The sequence below is a fragment of the Paramisgurnus dabryanus genome, chromosome 3 (genome assembly GCF_030506205.2).
Source record: "Paramisgurnus dabryanus chromosome 3, PD_genome_1.1, whole genome shotgun sequence".
NCBI lineage: Eukaryota > Metazoa > Chordata > Actinopteri > Cypriniformes > Cobitidae > Paramisgurnus > Paramisgurnus dabryanus.
In genome coordinates, this window is record NC_133339.1 from 1,638,124 (window position 1) to 1,656,528 (window position 18,405).

General features: G+C 37.2%; 1 long non-coding RNA gene and 1 pseudogene across 1 annotated transcript; both read left to right on the forward strand.

Annotated features, from left to right (window-relative positions):
* LOC135733730 (Fc receptor-like protein 5) overlaps window positions 1–18,405 on the forward strand; it is a 48,261-nt pseudogene that overhangs the window by 17,969 nt on the left and 11,887 nt on the right.
* On the forward strand, window positions 10,730–12,127 carry LOC135734093 (uncharacterized). Its single transcript, XR_010527150.2, has 4 exons — window positions 10,730–11,371; window positions 11,453–11,600; window positions 11,690–11,755; window positions 11,833–12,127. It is a non-coding gene; the product is annotated as an uncharacterized lncRNA (long non-coding RNA).

The following is an 18,405-nucleotide window of genomic DNA, read 5'->3' on the forward strand; positions in this document are numbered from 1 at the left end:
ATAGTTTTTATAATAATATTTTAGACCAGTGCAATGATGTCATTATTTATGAAATGTCTTGAAAAAATTTTGATTCCACAGCAGACTGAGGCTATAACCTTAGGGTAGAGGTGTGAAGGATGCTATTCTCTATCTTTTAAATTTGGTTTACAAATATTTGGAGAAACCTAAGACATGTGCCAGATTGTTATTTATTGATTTCTCTTCTGCTATTTATAAATATTTATTTATTTTTTATTTATTGTCACATTTTTTAAAAGAGTAATTAATATTTAATTTTAATATTGATTTAAATGTTGCTGGATGAATTTTAGATTTTTTTATAGAAAGACCACAGTGTGTTGTTGAAGTCAACAATGCTTATTCCAAATAGTTTTGTTTTACGGGTTCACCACATGGTTGTCACCCCTGTTATATATCATGTATACAAATGATTGTCGGAGTGCATACACTGTAAAAAATATGCAGCATTTTTGTCAAATCAGTATATATTTTTAATGTTAAACTTTAAAAAAATTGAGTAAAACAGTTTCAACTTTGTTTTTATAAGTTAAGTCAACTTAAAGGTTGAATTGACTTGCAAAACCAAGTTGTTTTAACTTCATGCTGCATTTTTCTTTTTACCGTGTATGAGGATAGGCATAATTATTAAAAATGCAAAAGATGTTCAAAGAGTTTTGTTGTACGTTTGTATATGATGGGTGAGGAAGCTGAAGACATGTTAACATTGCTTCATTTGAGCACTTGTGAAGCAAGTGAGTATGTTACAGTAAAGAATCGACTGAATTATCACTTTATAGTTGCACGATGAGATGATCTTGTATTGGAACTTATAGATAAAAAGCTGTCAGAACACATATAACTTGAATTAACACTACAGAAAGCTGTGGCAAGAGTTTGACAGAGTGAACAAATAAAAAAAACATTAAATGCAATTTGTAAACATGCAGCTACTGTACAGTGGGCTTAACAAAATAATAGTAATAAAGCAAAATGCACAGCTCAAGAAAGGCCAAAAAAAGCAAACACAGTGTTTGAGATGCGGTGACACAAAATACCCAACAGTTCCCAGCAAAGAATGCAATATGCAATCGTTGTCATATAGGGATATTATGCAAAAGTTTGCAAAACGAGGTAAATGCTGCGACTGATGAGACAAATAAGGAAGTTGCATTTCTTGGTTCATTGACAGCTGATGTAGCTGAATGTCCATGGATGATTAAATTGTACTGTGTACTGAATACAATAAGATATCAGTGTTTCTGCTAGAATTTTGTGTATCTGTGGGGCTGAATTACATCACACACTTTTTAATATATTCGTAACATCATCACCTTGTTTTTGAGTTGCATTTTGTTGAAGCAAATGTATCAGTTGTGTGCAAGAAATTTCAGCAAGAATGTTTTCTTAAGGAACTTGAAGACATATAATGTATGCACCATGATGATCACTTTTAAGTCTTTTATGAAATCAGTGTTTTCCTTTTGTAGTGTAGTTTAGTTTGGTAATCTTACATTGTTAAACAGGAATAGGTTGAATAGTTCTAGTACTGCATTATCTTTTATTCTCAGTTTCTTTGTGTTGTACTTTGTATTGTTTAAAAACTAATATATGGTAAAGTGAACAAGCACAGAGGGTCTTATTGATGCAATCTGAAATTTTGTTAAAAGTCATTTACAATTTATAAATTTTAGGATCACAAGAAAGGGAATGTAGAGACCGTACAATGTCTTGCTATTCTCTAAAGGCTCTATAATTTTATTGCTTGTGTGAATTGGTGGGCGGGGCTTAAGAAGCAAAAGAAGTAGGTGTTGAAAATCTGACATTAAATGTTTTGAGAGCTTGCTTTCAATAAGTGCTGTTTCTGGAGGAAGTTCTAAAGAATTTATGGCACAACAACCTCTTAAAGGTCAAAGATCAAGGGAAATTTGATTTCTCAATTCATGACCCTTTCTTAACATACTTTAAAAAAACTAATTATTTGTAAAATTTTTATGTATGGCAGAAAGTGCAAGTGCAGCCTTAAGAAGTGTTGTTTAGTTTGTTTTGGCTGTTGCCCAACACTACACACACGCATGCACGCACACACACACAAATAATATAAATTAAAGTATTTTACTTTCAGATGGTTTATCAGCTTCATGTTTAAACTGTAAGTTTTTCTCTTTCTTTCTTTTTACAGTGCTGATTTTAAACATCGACTCTCGAGAAACTGAAGGTGAATCAATTTCATTTATTTTAAAATATGTTTTTGATTGATTGTATATTTTGTGTTATGCTGTACAAAAATAATTGAAAAGCCTAAAGTTCCAATAAAATCAAAACTGACAATTCTTATTTTTTACTGGAATGTTGCATTGTTAATTAATTATAAACAAATAAGTAATCCATGTGGGTCTTTAAAAAAAAAACATGTGCCCTTAAACTAGCAAAAGACAATTGCATTGCGCTGCATGGCGCCTGGTGTATGATAGGGCCCGAAGTGTGTTTGACTTGGCATTGCAAGAACCAACAAGCGAATTACATCTAAATACTGATGTAATTTTGCTGATGATTTTGCTTCCTTCTTTGTGAAGAAAACAAAAACTATCAGCAGTCAGTTCTCCGAGCCGCCGTTTCTTGCGCATGCTCAAACCTCTGAGACATGCTCCCTCCCCTTCTTCTCTCCTATCTGAAGCGGATGTTTCCAAGGTCTTGGCCTCTAACCATCCAACTACCTGCCCGCTAGATTCAATACCCACCCATCTCCTTCAGGGCATCTCTCCGTCAGTTATCCCTGCTCTCACCCACATTATCAATTCATCCCTTTCCACTGGCACCTTCCCCGTGGCATTTAAAGAGGCTCGGATAACCCCGCTGCTAAAGAAACCCACACTCAATTCTGCTATGCTAGAGAACTACAGACCTTTCTCTTCTTCCCTTCATTGCCAAGACTCTTGAACTCGTGGAGTTTAACCAGCTCTCCTCTTTCTTCACACAAAATAACCTCCTGGATAGCAATCAGTCTGGTTTCAAAAGCGGTCACTCCACTGAGACTATGCTGCTCTCAGTCATTGAAGCCCTAAGGAAGGCAAGGGCAGCCTCCAAATCATCTGTGCTGATCTTACTGGATCTATCTGCTGCTTTTAATAATAATAATAATAATAATAATACATTTGATTTAAAGCGCCTTTCAAGTCACCCACGGACACTGTACTGTAAGATAAAATGACAATAACATAAGTGATAGATTCAACAAAGAAAGGAGAAAACAGGGGCAGTACATGTACACTATACACTTAGTAACATAAGTAATATATACAAAAAGAGACAACCTTGGTAATGAAATAAAAATAAAATAGAGATATTAAGATGTGAATTAGAGGAACAAAAAAGAAGGTAGTGGTGCCACTATGAGTATGTAGAAAAAGCAAGAGTGAAAAGATGAGTTTTTAGCATGGATTTAAATGTGGACAATGAAGTGCTTTGCCGTAATGCAAGTGGGAGGGAATTCCAGAGTTTGGGACCAGCCACACTAAAAGCCCTGTCACCCATGGAACAGAGGTGGGAAGTAGGAGTGGATAGGAGATGGGCATCAGCAGAGCATAGGTTACGTGTTGGTTGGTAAGGGGTCAAGAGGTTTGAAAGATAACAGGGTGCAAGATTATGTTGGGCTTTGAAAACAAGAAGGATGATTTTGAATTGAATACGGTAGTTTACAGGGAGCCAATGTAATTGATGGAGGATGGGAGTGATATGTTGCCAGGGCCTGGTATGGGTAAGAACTCTTGCAGCGGAATTTTATATGTATTGTAACCGGTCTAATCTCTTAGCTGAGACACCAAAAAGCAGGGCATTATAGTAGTCGAGTCTGGAGGTTATGAAGGCATGTATGAGAGTTTCAGCAGTGGAATGATTTAGGTATGGGCGAAGTTTCGAAATGTTTTTGAGGTGGAAGAAAGCCGTTTTAGTGATGTATTTGATATGGGAGTCAAAGGAAAGGGTAGAGTCAATTATGACACCTAGGTTTTTGACTTCAGAGGTTGTAGTGGTGAAATAGCCAGGGATGGATAACTGAGATTGTTTTAGCTTTTTCAGAACAGATGGGGTGGCAATGAGTATGGCTTTGGTTTTGTCATGATTTAATCTAAGAAAGTTCTGTGTCATCCAATTACTTATGGCATCGAGACAAGCGACCAGATTGGAGGGGGGGGGGGGTGTATGGGAGGGCTTAGTATGAATATAGATTTGTGTGTCGTCAGCATAGCAGTGAAAATTTAAACCATACTGACGTAGAATATGACCAAGGGGTAGAATGTAGATGACAAAGAGCAGGGGACCTAGGACAGAACCCTGGGGAACACCATGTGATAGGGGTGAACTGGGTGACCTAAAATTACCTATGGAGACAAACTGTTCCCTGGCTGTGAGATATGACTTAAACCAGGAGAGTGGAATGCCAGTGATACCCAAAAGTGTTTCCAACCGGGTGAGCAGTGTGTTGTGACAGACGGTGTCGAAAGCAGCTGTGAGGTCCAGTAGTAATAAAATGTTAACATGGCCTGTATCAGCCGCAATGAATAGGTCATTTACGACCTTGACTAGGGCAGTCTCTGAGCTGTGCTGAGCCCTAAAACCAGACTGGAAGACTTCCCATAAGCCATAAACAGTCAAGTGCTCTTGAAGTTGTGTGGCTACAGTGCGCTCAAGGAGTTTAGAAATAAATGGCAGATTTGAGATGGGACAATAATTTTGAAGTTCATCAGTAGCTGTTCCAGACTTTTTGAGTACAGGAGTGATAGCTGCAGTTTTGAGAGAGTGAGGGACAGAACCAGTGAGAAGGGAAGAGTTTATAATGTGAACAATGAGGGGACACAGCACCGGTATGCAGGCCTTGACCAGTGGGGTAGGCATAGGGTCCAGGAGGCATGTAGAGGACTTAGCCTTAGTGGCAAGGTCAAGGACATAGAGCTCATCCACAGGTGTAAAAGCAGAGAAGGACTGGACTGGTAATACAGGGGTGATGGAGGTATCACTGAGTGCATCAGTAGTGGGGTGCAATTGAAGTTGCCTATAGATGGTGTTAATTTTGTCTTCAAAAAAATTAAGAAATTCACAGCAAAGATCAGTAGACGGAGTAAGTGGAAAGGATTTGTTGGGCTGGAGTAAGTTGTTTATAGTTGAAAAGAGAGCTCTAGGGTTATTCTGGCCTCTGGCGATGGTGGAGTAATGTAGAGATTTAGCCTCATTTAGAGCCTCCTTGTAGGCCAGAACATGGTCTTTATATGCCTGAGCATGGACTGTTAGGCCAGTCTTTCTGCTTAGTCTCTCCAGTTGGCGGCCAGCTGCCTTCATTTTGCGCAGCTCTGGTGTGAACCATGGGGCAGAGCGTAGAAATGAGACAGTGTGTGTTTTTAATGGGGCAAGATTATTTAGGGTATCATATAGATAAGAGTTATAGAGTGAGACAAGATCGTCTGGGCACATGTTAAGTGACTTTTCAGTGAGTTGGGATTGTAGTGTGTCAGATAGCTCCACTGTGTTAATGTTCTTTTTGTTCCTGTATGTGATGGAGAGTAAAGCACGGGGGAGACGATGAGGCTCAGGAACATCAATATTAAACAGTACAGCTTTATGGTCAGAGACACAAAGATCCTTAGGACAGAGATCAGATGGAGTGATGCCTGTAGTGCAAACAAGGTCAAGGGTGTGGCCTTTTGAGTGGGTGGGAAAATTTACATGCTGAACAAAATCAAAGGAGTTTGTTAAGAAAATTATTTGCAAAATTACAGCAGTTTGAATCAACATGTATATTAAATTCACCCAGAGCAAGAATAGATGGATACAGAGGGCATACGAAAGATAGTAGGTCAGCAAATTAATTAAAAAATGTGGGTGATGATTTAGGGGGTCTATAAATAAGCAAGATAAGTAATGGTAGACTACCAGTAAATTTCAGAGCGAGACATTCAAATCCTCAATCCTGCAGAGTCACACGCACCATCTTATAACAGGAGCGATGAACCATAGCAAGACTTCCCCTCCGCCCAGACGAGCGGGGCTTATCAATAAATTCAAACCCCAAATCACCGCATCCTCCTGTCGAGCCTCATGGCTATGGGTGTCTCTGACACAGCGCTTCTATGGTTCAAGTCGTACCCGGTGCCGGTCTTTCCTATACGCAAATTACGCAATCTGCATAGGGCCCCGGACCACTAGGGGGCCCCCTTGATCTCAGAATTATTTAAAACCATTATACCAAAGAAAAATTATTATTATGTTTAATGAGAACAAGACGCTATAATTTAAATAATTTGCAAACTTCCGAATTTATTTCCGAAGGCTGCAGCCTTCAGAGGTCACATTTGTAGGCTGCATATGCGTCATAAAAACGTATTTCAGAATATTAACAATTATAATGTTGACTATTATTCTTAGTTAATGGTTAATTGTTATATAATGCTTATGACTTGCAAATGAAATGCTTATTTAACTTAAATAAATCAGCCTTGATGACGTATGCAGCGCGCATATGCGACATCCGGAGGTTGCAGCCTTCAAATTTAGATACGGCGGCGTGAATGACGCAGAAGAGTTATTTGGTAACGATGCGCATATTATATGCCCACCATTGATTTAAAACAAAGCTATCAGTCTGGGGCAGAATAAAGGGGAAAAAACATGAAGCAAGGGAAGAAGATAAAGGATTTGCGCGAGCAGAATACATACAAAGTCAATGCAAAGACGCATCCACACGCGTCCTAGCATGGGGCGATGCAAATGACGCGAAAACACACGCTTTTCCCTTTGAACTTCAAGAACGCGCTCTCACGCAGGATAATTTGACATGAGAGAGAGAGAGAGAGAGAGGTAAGAATGGTGCCCACGTCGAGAAAACTTAATAGAAGACTTGAAATTTGTAAAGGATTAAATTATATGTCACTCGTTTAATAACAGTATGTTAACTGGATAACACTGGATGTAACGCATTGTATAGTTTAATAAAATAATGTATTTTGATTACACAAAAAAACCTAACTATATGATTGTTTTAGCTGCTGACCAGCATAGGGAATCTCTATGGCTAATTTATAAGAAATGTTGCTGATACAGTACTGTGTGTTGTACCTTTTCTTGTTAATTGAGTCTTTTTGGAAATCTAGAATTATTCAAGGAGGTTGGTTCTTTTAACTTCCTTTTAAAGTTTGATCAATTGTGCATAATGACTTGGATAGATTTGCAATATTTAAAATCAGACACTCTTTTTAAAATATTTGGGGTCAACCTCTGGGACAGCTTTAAAGGGACACTTCACCCATTTCCATTAAGCTTTGTATAGTTAGAACCCCAGTCATGTTTTTGAATGGTCATGCATCGTTGCAGCTGAGACAGGAGAAATACAGATTTCAGTGTTGCACTTCCTTCTTTCAATGATGTAAAAATCATCATTTTGCATCATTGAAAGAAGGAAGTGCAATGTCTTTGTTGAGGGAGTGAGACTACAAACACCCCTTTTCTCTGTCAAATAGGCACCAAATTCTAAATGTATGTTACAGTTACAGCTTTGCTTAGGGCCCCCCAGCATCTAGGACCGGCACTGGTCGTACCTCTCAGGTAGGTCATTTGGGGTATCCTGGAGAAGTGACGTCTCCGAACCTCAACATCTCAATACCGGGGTGCCTCAAGGCTCTGTGCTTGAGCCGCTGCTCTTTTCGATATACATGACATCCCTGGGCTCTGTCTTCCAAAAAAAATGGCTTTTACTTACACTGCTATGTGGATGACACTCAACTCCACTTGTTGTTCCACCCTGATAATTCCACGGTTTCTGCCCGCATCTCTGCATGCGTGAGGGACTAACTCTGGATGAAGGATCACCATCTCCAGCTTAACCTTGCGAAGACAGAACTGCTTGTCATATCATCTGAACCAAAGATTCAGCACCACCTCTCCATTCAGCTAGGTTCCTCGACCATCATGCCTTCCAGGATGGCCAAAAACCTGGGAGTGGTCATTGACGATCGGCTTAGCTTCACGGAGCATGTTGCCAGCACCGCTCGCTCTTGTAGATTCATCCTCTACAATATTAGGAAAATTAGACCTTTCCTAAATAAGCATGCTACGCAGGTCCTAGTCCAAGCTCTTGTCCTGTCCAGGCTGGATTACTGCAATGCGATATTGGCAGGGCTTCCAGCCTGCATGACCAAACACCTATAGATAATTCAGAACGCAGTGGCAAGAGTGGTCTCCAATGAGCCAAAGAGGGCGCACGTCACTCCTCCTTTAGCAGCACGCATCAAATTCAAAGCTCGGCTTGTGCTGCCATCTCAAAAAGGGTAAAAAAACATTAGCGCTTACCTTCTCAGGAGATGTTCCACAACTGTGGAATGATCTGCTGGTCGTGACACAATCTGCTGACTGTGTAGCTGTCTTTAAAGTGCCCATATTATGAAAAACTCACTTTTTCTGGGTTTTGTGGTGTTCTTTTGTGTCTCTGGTGCTTCCACACGCATACAAACTTGGAAAAAATCCATCCATGCTGTTTTGAGTGAGATACGGGTTTCTAAATGTCCTCTGCCTTGAGTCTCAGATTGCCTAGTTTCAAATTCAGCTCCGTTGTGACGTAACTAGCCTTGTCTTCACATTCCATTTGAATTTTCCCGCCCTCCACCCCACTCACAGGTCTCCACCCTCCAGGTAAGTAGAGTGAAGTCACTTTGCTGATATCCTCTACTGTTATCATGTCTCACGGAAATAACAGCGCTATTTGTATATTATGGATTATACTCCCACCTACTTTTAAAAACAAAGTTTTAACGCATGTTTATTAGAACCTATAGTGTAACCTCATATACAGTTTGTTACGACGTAGATAGTCTTCAGATTGTAGGTGATATTATATTCTATTACAAGACGTTCATGCGAAATCGGATGTAAACAACAGACTATATATCTATATTTCACGGATTATACGCATTTGTGTATGTATGGTCATTTGATGTATTTTATTGGACTTTCATGGATTATTCACACATCTGAAAGACTGGATTCGCTTCGCGATCGTTATATCAACAAAAAATGGTAAGAAGTCACGTTTATATTTTGCATGTTGTCATTCTGTCACAAAATACTACATTTATGATGCTAGAGCATCTGTATCTCAAAACAGAGAAAATACACTGATGCTAAACCCGTAAGTTATACCTTTTAAACAATGTATAGTAATGTTAATATATTATTAATGTTTGTAGACAGTCGGCTATATAGATATTGATAGCATAAAAAACTGACATCATCCCGCCCACGAATTGGTGCATGTCGAGTGGGTGAACTAAGTCATAGTGTTTTGCCAAACTAACCAAGACCAGGCCTTACCGACCCGGCTTTTCCGACAAGGCTAACATACCCACAAGTCTCTTATCACATGTAATTAGCATGCTGTCCACAAGCAGTATACATCCCCCACCGGGTCTTAATTTCTGTAATTTGTGAAAATAATGCTTTTGAAAATGTTTTATAATGGGAATATGTTAGCATTGTCCGGGGGAAACGAGTGTATTGTTGAGACTGCTACATCACAATTTACTCAGGAATCATTATGTGCCATGACTTATTAGTAGGGGTGGAACGGTACACAGAAGTCCCGGTTCGGTTCGTACCTCGGTTCAGGCGTCACGGTTCGATTCACTTTCGGTTCAATGGAGGGAAAAGCAAAACAAAAATGAAGAAGGCAATTTTTTTAGTATTTAAGATAATCTTAAAAACATAGGTGTCCTTATCTGTGTTATTTTGAGATGTCATGAATATGAACAGAAATGCATTTAACATACTATCTCGTATTACAAAAATGTATACCACTTTAAGTAATCTTGTACTCATCTTTAATACAAATATGGGTTCAAATGTATTACAAGTGTTCCCTAAATACATTTTAAAATTACATTTTGGCCTTATTTCATATTAATGTACTAAAGAACAAAAAAAGTGTCTTGTAGGATTAATTAATAGGTGTGTACGACTTCACGAGGCGCTGCAAGAAACGACAAGTGGATGACATCAGAGTAACACGAGAGCGATTTGAATTCAGCCTCCTCCGCAAGATTTCTCGTGGTACTCTGTTGCTGATGGCACTGCGTAAAGTTAAGCACACTTAAAAGAATTAAAGCAGCTGAACTCGACAGAACTGCCCTGCGTATGCCTGCGCTTCGTCCATTAATTGTATATTAGCAGGACAATTTATCTCCTACTTCTCAGCGTAAGAAATACAAAAGTATGGCGTGTGAGCATGTGAACTGACTGAAATGCGTGTGTCTCAAGGTAAATGAGTGAAACTTGAGAGCCCTGAATTAGATGTATTTCCACTCACATACCCAACAACTGCTGAACAACGCCGACACACTGTCCTCGTCTTTTCCACCACTCTCTCTGTACTACTGTAACTGACTGGAAAACTGAAGTTTTGCCAAACTTGCGATCTTAAAGAGCGTCTAACTCTTGTGGAACACCACCACTTGCCACAGCCATACTCGCTTTCGCTGCTCACTCACTGACTGGACTGGCGTCGACCTGACAAAAAACTGCAGAGTGCCAGAATGTAGACGGGCTCTGATAGAGCGCATACATAGGCGGATCTCGGCTGAATCAGCGCCAATCAGAGCTTCAGAGCTAAAGCGGGGCTACAGATTAGCTGTCCCTAAAGAACCCGCGTATCTAACAGTAGTTCTGGATTACATTAATTATTTTGCACGCAAGAGTAGTTGTAACGGGCCACCATTCGTCAAACTTTTATGACCCCCTCCCCCACCCGTTGACAGGTCGTGTTTTATGACCCCTTTGACAGGGGGGCGGGACCATCAATCAAAATCTGTACAAGTTGTCAACTTTAGACAGAAAGTATTTAATGGTTTTATTGCCGGTCATTTAGAGTGATTGTTTTTCCTGAGTGTGTTTTATGTCAAGCGTATGCTGTTATGTTTAATGACGGCTCGTGTGTGACATTTGCTGTCTATCACCCCTCCCTTTTCGACCCAGTGCGAGTCTCACCACTGCGTGTCACACTACGGGTGTGTTGTTGAATCTAAAGTTTTGCAACAGCATAAGTTTAATTTAAAGGCAATCACTAATCATATATATATATATATATATATATATATATATATGTGTGTAATTAGATGTATCTGGTTAAACTTAAAGGCCGATATTTTCTATCGAACTAGTCTATTTTCTGTTCAGACACAAAGTTTTCTGATGGTGATATTATGTCAGTGTGTGTTTGTGTGGGGGTCGTGTGCTGTAATCTTTGAAAGTTTATGACCGAACCTTTATTGGGGAGCGACAAGAGATCTCCGGCATCAGTTTGGATGGAGCAGAGCTGTTATACTCAAGTCTATTGGTATGTATGTGTTTCGCTGTGTTCGTTTCATTATTTTGTCTGATTATTTAAAAACTAAAAATTCGATCTCTGGTCTTGCAGCGAAATTGTCTAAGCTGGTATTTACTATTCCTGGTAAATCGCGGAGAAGAGTGGAATGAACAAAAAAGTCAGACCGTGACTAGAACCACCAGCAGCGTAACAAGGAAATCTTGGAACAAAAGAGACGCCGAGTGGCTCGTGTTGTCCGGTGTGTATTTATTTAATCCTGTTACAATAGATTTAAACAAACTGGTTTGTTTTAATATTTTCTAATAACATGTGTTATCTGTTTTAAAGGTTTGGATATCAGCGGCAAAGCGAACGTTGCGTGTACTATTGCAAAATATATAGCGGATCTCCACGGTACGTTTATATTGCATAAGAAAAAAGTTGTTTTATTTAGATATTTGTCCTAATAACTTGTTTTTATCTGTTTACAGGTTAGGATACAGAACACAACGCTTTGGACGTATCTTTAAAAAAGAGAAAAATCAGAGACTTTTTGGATTTGTCTGGGACATTTTAAACATTTTGTGGCAAATTGGATTTAAAACGTTTCGGATACTGGATACATGTGTTTGATTTGTCCACAGAGCTTGTTTAAGACGTCTTCACCTCATTTTAGGGTTTATTTTTAATTAAAGGCTTCTTAAAACATGTGTGAAAATGTGTATATTATACAATGAGTATTATATTGACTGCTCTGACAAAAATAAATTATTATTTTAGATTTTAGGTCAAATGACTGCGTGTGTTTTATGTCAAGCGTATGCTGTTATGTTTAATGACGGTTCGTGTGTGACAGCTCGTGTTTTGGCATTCGATGTCAGCTCTCACCCTTCCTCCCTCCTTCTCACAAGCATGCAATCTTTCACAGGGGTGCGTGTTGTAAAGCGAGTAGAGATTTCTAAAACTCAAAGTGGAGTCAAATAATTCCCCATTACGGTATCAAAAAAGTAAATGTTTATTTTAGATTTAGACAGATCATGAACAATGCTATGATTAAAACTGTTTTTGTAACATCACAAGTTATTTAATTAAATATTCCGTATACGTGTATAGTTTAAGCAATGACCTGTGCCATATCCTTCGGCGCCGTCAATACTACAATATTTAGACGATAGTCTAAACTAAATAAAATTTTAAACGGTTTCAGGAACTCCGTGAATCTTTTCATAACCTGCTCTATAGTTTCACGCGTATTAAAGATCCGGCGGTGCCTGACAAAGCGCCGGGTGTGTGTTCATATATGCCGTTTTAAATTAACCTTAATAAAATGTAATTCTGTCCACTATGGCAAAATAGGAGTTTTTTTTAGATTTAGGGGAATCTTTAACCAAGGCTATGATTAAGACATATGTATACGTGCACCGATGGTGACAGAGAAACTTATAGTTGACGTTAATAAACTTTTTAAATGTTTTTAAGACGTCTACAACTCATTTTAGGGGTTTATTTTTAATTAAACGCTTCTTAAAACATGTGTGAATATGTGGATATTATACAAAGAGTATTATATTGTCTGCTCTGACAAAAATAAATTATTATTTTAGATTTTAGGAAAAATGATTGTGTCTATCTTATAAATACAACTTGATATATACGTTTGTTTTGTCAAGAGACTTTTTTAAAGTCACGCAAGAATAAAATCTTTTAGTTATAATTGGTTAACATTAAATGTACTATTATCTATTTAACTATAAGCTATATTTTTCTGATCAGATATTTTTCTGTTTCTGATGATGGTCTTATAACAGTGTGTGTGGGATGATGATGGCTGTTCACAGCAGGTGGCGGGATGTAAACTAGGGTCTTTTTAAAACTGTAGTGGTAAAAATGTAATAGCACACTGACAAAAATAAAGCATTTGGTTGTAACAAATTATTTAATGAAATATTCAGTATGTGTATAGCGATGAACGGTGTCAAAATCACCGGGGTCCCAACAATACTATAGTCTTTAGACTAAAGGGTATTTATTTTAATATAAATAAAATCTTAATCTTTTCGTGCACAATATTCTGATCAAGCCATTAGATTGTGTTCCAGCGTTTACAATAGAGAACATACGCGGATGCGTGCTCATATACACCGTTAAGAAACTTTAAAACGATTAAAAAATTCATATCTTCGGGGTTTTGTTTTAAATTAATGACATCTTAAAACCAACTGGGAATATGTGTTTATTACACAATAAAATGTAATTCTGGCCGCTCTGACAAAATAAGGGTTTAATTTTAGAATTAGGGAATTCTTTAATCAAGTCCCTGATTAAAACACATGAATGCGCGAACCACAGTTGCCAGAGAACGTACGCTGAGGTGCTCTTATGGCGTTAAGAACCTTTTTATTGTTTAAGACATTTTGACCCCATTTCCTGGTTTTGGTGTCCGCTGTGGATCCCATTCCCAAATCTTTGTGTTTATTATACAACAAATGCAATTCAGTCAGCATTTCTAGTTTAGAACGCCTCTGATTTAAACATGCGGGTTTTAAAATGAAACGGCCATGTGACTTTTATGACAAAAGCTATTCGATCTTAATTTTTTGTTTTAACATCCAAAAGTTTTTATACACATTCCATAATTAAACATCTAGGTGTGCATGAGTAAGTTTATATCTAATGTCACACGAGCAGCACCAAATCGCGCTTGTGTCTCTGTGTGTGCATACAGGCTGTTTATGTGGGGGCGTGTTTATGAGCCCGTGTCTTTGCAAGGCGTGTGAGCGTGTGTGTGTGTGTGTGTGTGTGTGTGTGTGTGTGTGTGTGTGTGTGTTTGCATGGGGGTCTATGATGTCTCTGTTTGTTACTAAAGTTTTGACATTAAGTCTGAGTCCTCATTGACAATAAGTAAGGGTTTTTAGATGTAGGCTTCATTACACAGATACTGATTAAATCATGTTATCCATTATTTGCGATTTAAAGAAACTTAAAAGGTTTAAGACATTTTATCTCACATTGTGGTGTTGTTTTTTAATTAATGTAACCTTAAACCCCTCTGTTATCCATTTAGGGAACAATAAAATGTTAGCAAATATTATTTATCAAAGTTGACGATGTTATAAGCCAGGATGTCACTAACGTGACAACAAACATTTATTTAAAGACAAAACATTTTAACAAATTGCCATGGCTTACAGAGACACACTAGACTTAATAATAAAAATAAAAATATACTATTCGAACATCCTAACCTGATATTAGGTTAGATTAGGTTTAAGGTCAATCAGCGTCTTTAGCTTTACAACTTACAGCACAAAACCCCCCCCAATGACAGGATTTTTATGAAGTGAAGCAGACCCTTGGTATGCCTGTGGGGTTAGGTTCAACTAAGGTCAACATCTATCAGTGCATAATAAGCAAACATGAAATTATATTTTACCTATGGTTTGTTAATGATGTTGCTAGGTTCGCGTATTTTTTCTGAAACAAACTTTTCTTTTCAAACTTAGTTAGGATACACATGTTGTCGCCTCAAACACCTGATCAAAGTTTTTCTTCGCTAGCGACAACTAATGTCTGAGATTTTGTAAATTCATCAGATGGTCTTACGTGTGTATTTCTTAAACAAACATGTTGCTTTTCAATCTTAGGCAGAGTTCATACGTTTGTTTTCTCATAAGTTGTTCACAGTTTTTCTTCGCTAGTGTCAACTAATGTCTGAGATTTTTTGTAAATTCATCAGATGTTTCTTACTTGTGTATTTTCTTAAACAAACTTTTCTTTTCAATCTTAGACAGTCTTCATACGTATGTCTTTCGATAAGTTGTTCATAGTTTTTCTTCGCTAGTGTCAACTCATGTCTGAGATTTGTAAATTCATCAGATGTTCTTACATGTGTATTTTCTGAAACAAATTTATGATTTTCAAACTTAGATAGTCATCATACTTTTGTCTCTACATACATTTGTTCAAAGTTTCTTGTAGCTAGTGTCAACTGATGTCTGAGATTTTGTAAATTCAACAGATGATACTTACACATGTATTTCTTAAACAAACATATGCTTTTCAAATTTAGCTAGGCTACACACTTTTGTCTATTCATACAATCGTTCAAAAAAATTTCTTCGCTAGTGTCAACAAGAGAGGCTGCGTTTGTTAAACCACATATAAATTAAGATGCATACATCTACAAATGGGGCAATGTTTGAAATAGTTTGGCCGTATAGCCTCTAAATTCGGGACCAATAGATTAAAAATAGATTAAAAACATTGCCCCATTTGTAGATGTATGCATCTTAATTTATATGTGGTTTAACAAACGCAGCCTCTCTTGTTTTGCGTTGTTTCATCGCATCTTTGTTGTTACATACAAAAGACTCTACACTTTGTGTTAAAAGGTTTACTAAATAAAAACCTAATCAATCTTTATTATTTTGCAGACTTTGTTATGTACAACACGCTATTGGTGGTATCACCTGTTACAGATTCAAACATATTGCTATCCTAGTTTGTTTTGATGTAAAAGATTTATCAAGTAAATCTAAAACACTTTGCATTGTTGTTTTAAACAGTTAGTACTACCTTTAAGAGCTTGACAAGGTGTTACATAAACTACAGAAATGAAACCATCTGTGTTCATAAAACAATCACAGATATATGTTGTCACGTACAAAAGAAAACAAGACGACTGTTATAAGTATAATATTGTCTGTGCATATACAACTAAGAAATCTGATGAGTTTACAAAATCTCTGTCATTAGTTGACACTAGCGAAGAAATTTTTTTGAACGATTGTATGAATAGACAAAAGTGTGTAGCCTAGCTAAATTTGAAAAGCATATGTTTGTTTAAGAAATACATGTGTAAGTATCATCTGTTGAATTTACAAAATCTCAGACATCAGTTGACACTAGCTACAAGAAACTTTGAACAAATGTATGTAGAGACAAAAGTATGATGACTATCTAAGTTTGAAAATCATAAATTTGTTTCAGAAAATACACATGTAAGAACATCTGATGAATTTACAAATCTCAGACATGAGTTGACACTAGCGAAGAAAAACTATGAACAACTTATCGAAAGACATACGTATGAAGACTGTCTAAGATTGAAAAGAAAAGTTTGTTTAAGAAAATACACAAGTAAGAAACATCTGATGAATTTACAAAAAATCTCAGACATTAGTTGACACTAGCGAAGAAAAACTGTGAACAACTTATGAGAAAACAAACGTATGAACTCTGCCTAAGATTGAAAAGCAACATGTTTGTTTAAGAAATACACACGTAAGACCATCTGATGAATTTACAAAATCTCAGACATTAGTTGTCGCTAGCGAAGAAAAACTTTGATCAGGTGTTTGAGGCGACAACATGTGTATCCTAACTAAGTTTGAAAAGAAAAGTTTGTTTCAGAAAAAATACGCGAACCTAGCAACATCATTAACAAACCATAGGTAAAATATAATTTCATGTTTGCTTATTATGCACTGATAGATGTTGACCTTAGTTGAACCTAACCCCACAGGCATACCAAGGGTCTGCTTCACTTCATAAAAATCCTGTCATTGGGGGGGGTTTTGTGCTGTAAGTTGTAAAGCTAAAGACGCTGATTGACCTTAAACCTAATCTAACCTAATATCAGGTTAGGATGTTCGAATAGTATATTTTTATTTTTATTATTAAGTCTAGTGTGTCTCTGTAAGCCATGGCAATTTGTTAAAATGTTTTGTCTTTAAATAAATGTTTGTTGTCACGTTAGTGACATCCTGGCTTATAACATCGTCAACTTTGATAAATAATATTTGCTAACATTTTATTGTTCCCTAAATGGATAACAGAGGGGTTTAAGGTTACATTAATTAAAAAACAACACCACAATGTGAGATAAAATGTCTTAAACCTTTTAAGTTTCTTTAAATCGCAAATAATGGATAACATGATTTAATCAGTATCTGTGTAATGAAGCCTACATCTAAAAACCCTTACTTATTGTCAATGAGGACTCAGACTTAATGTCAAAACTTTAGTAACAAACAGAGACATCATAGACCCCCATGCAAACACACACACACACACACACACACACACACACACACACACGCTCACACGCCTTGCAAAGACACGGGCTCATAAACACGCCCCCACATAAACAGCCTGTATGCACACACAGAGACACAAGCGCGATTTGGTGCTGCTCGTGTGACATTAGATATAAACTTACTCATGCACACCTAGATGTTTAATTATGGAATGTGTATAAAAACTTTTGGATGTTAAAACAAAAAATTAAGATCGAATAGCTTTTGTCATAAAAGTCACATGGCCGTTTCATTTTAAAACCCGCATGTTTAAATCAGAGGCGTTCTAAACTAGAAATGCTGACTGAATTGCATTTGTTGTATAATAAACACATAGATTTGGGAATGGGATCCACAGCGGACACCAAAACCAGGAAATGGGGTCAAAATGTCTTAAACAATAAAAAGGTTCTTAACGCCATAAGAGCACCTCAGCGTACGTTCTCTGGCAACTGTGGTTCGCGCATTCATGTGTTTTAATCAGGGACTTGATTAAAGAATTCCCTAATTCTAAAATTAAACCCTTATTTTGTCAGAGCGGCCAGAATTACATTTTATTGTGTAATAAACACATATTCCCAGTTGGTTTTAAGATGTCATTAATTTAAAACAAAACCCCGAAGATATGAATTTTTTAATCGTTTTAAAGTTTCTTAACGGTGTATATGAGCACGCATCCGCGTATGTTCTCTATTGTAAACGCTGGAACACAATCTAATGGCTTGATCAGAATATTGTGCACGAAAAGATTAAGATTTTATTTATATTAAAATAAATACCCTTTAGTCTAAAGACTATAGTATTGTTGGGACCCCGGTGATTTTGACACCGTTCATCGCTATACACATACTGAATATTTCATTAAATAATTTGTTACAACCAAATGCTTTATTTTTGTCAGTGTGCTATTACATTTTTACCACTACAGTTTTAAAAAGACCCTAGTTTACATCCCGCCACCTGCTGTGAACAGCCATCATCATCCCA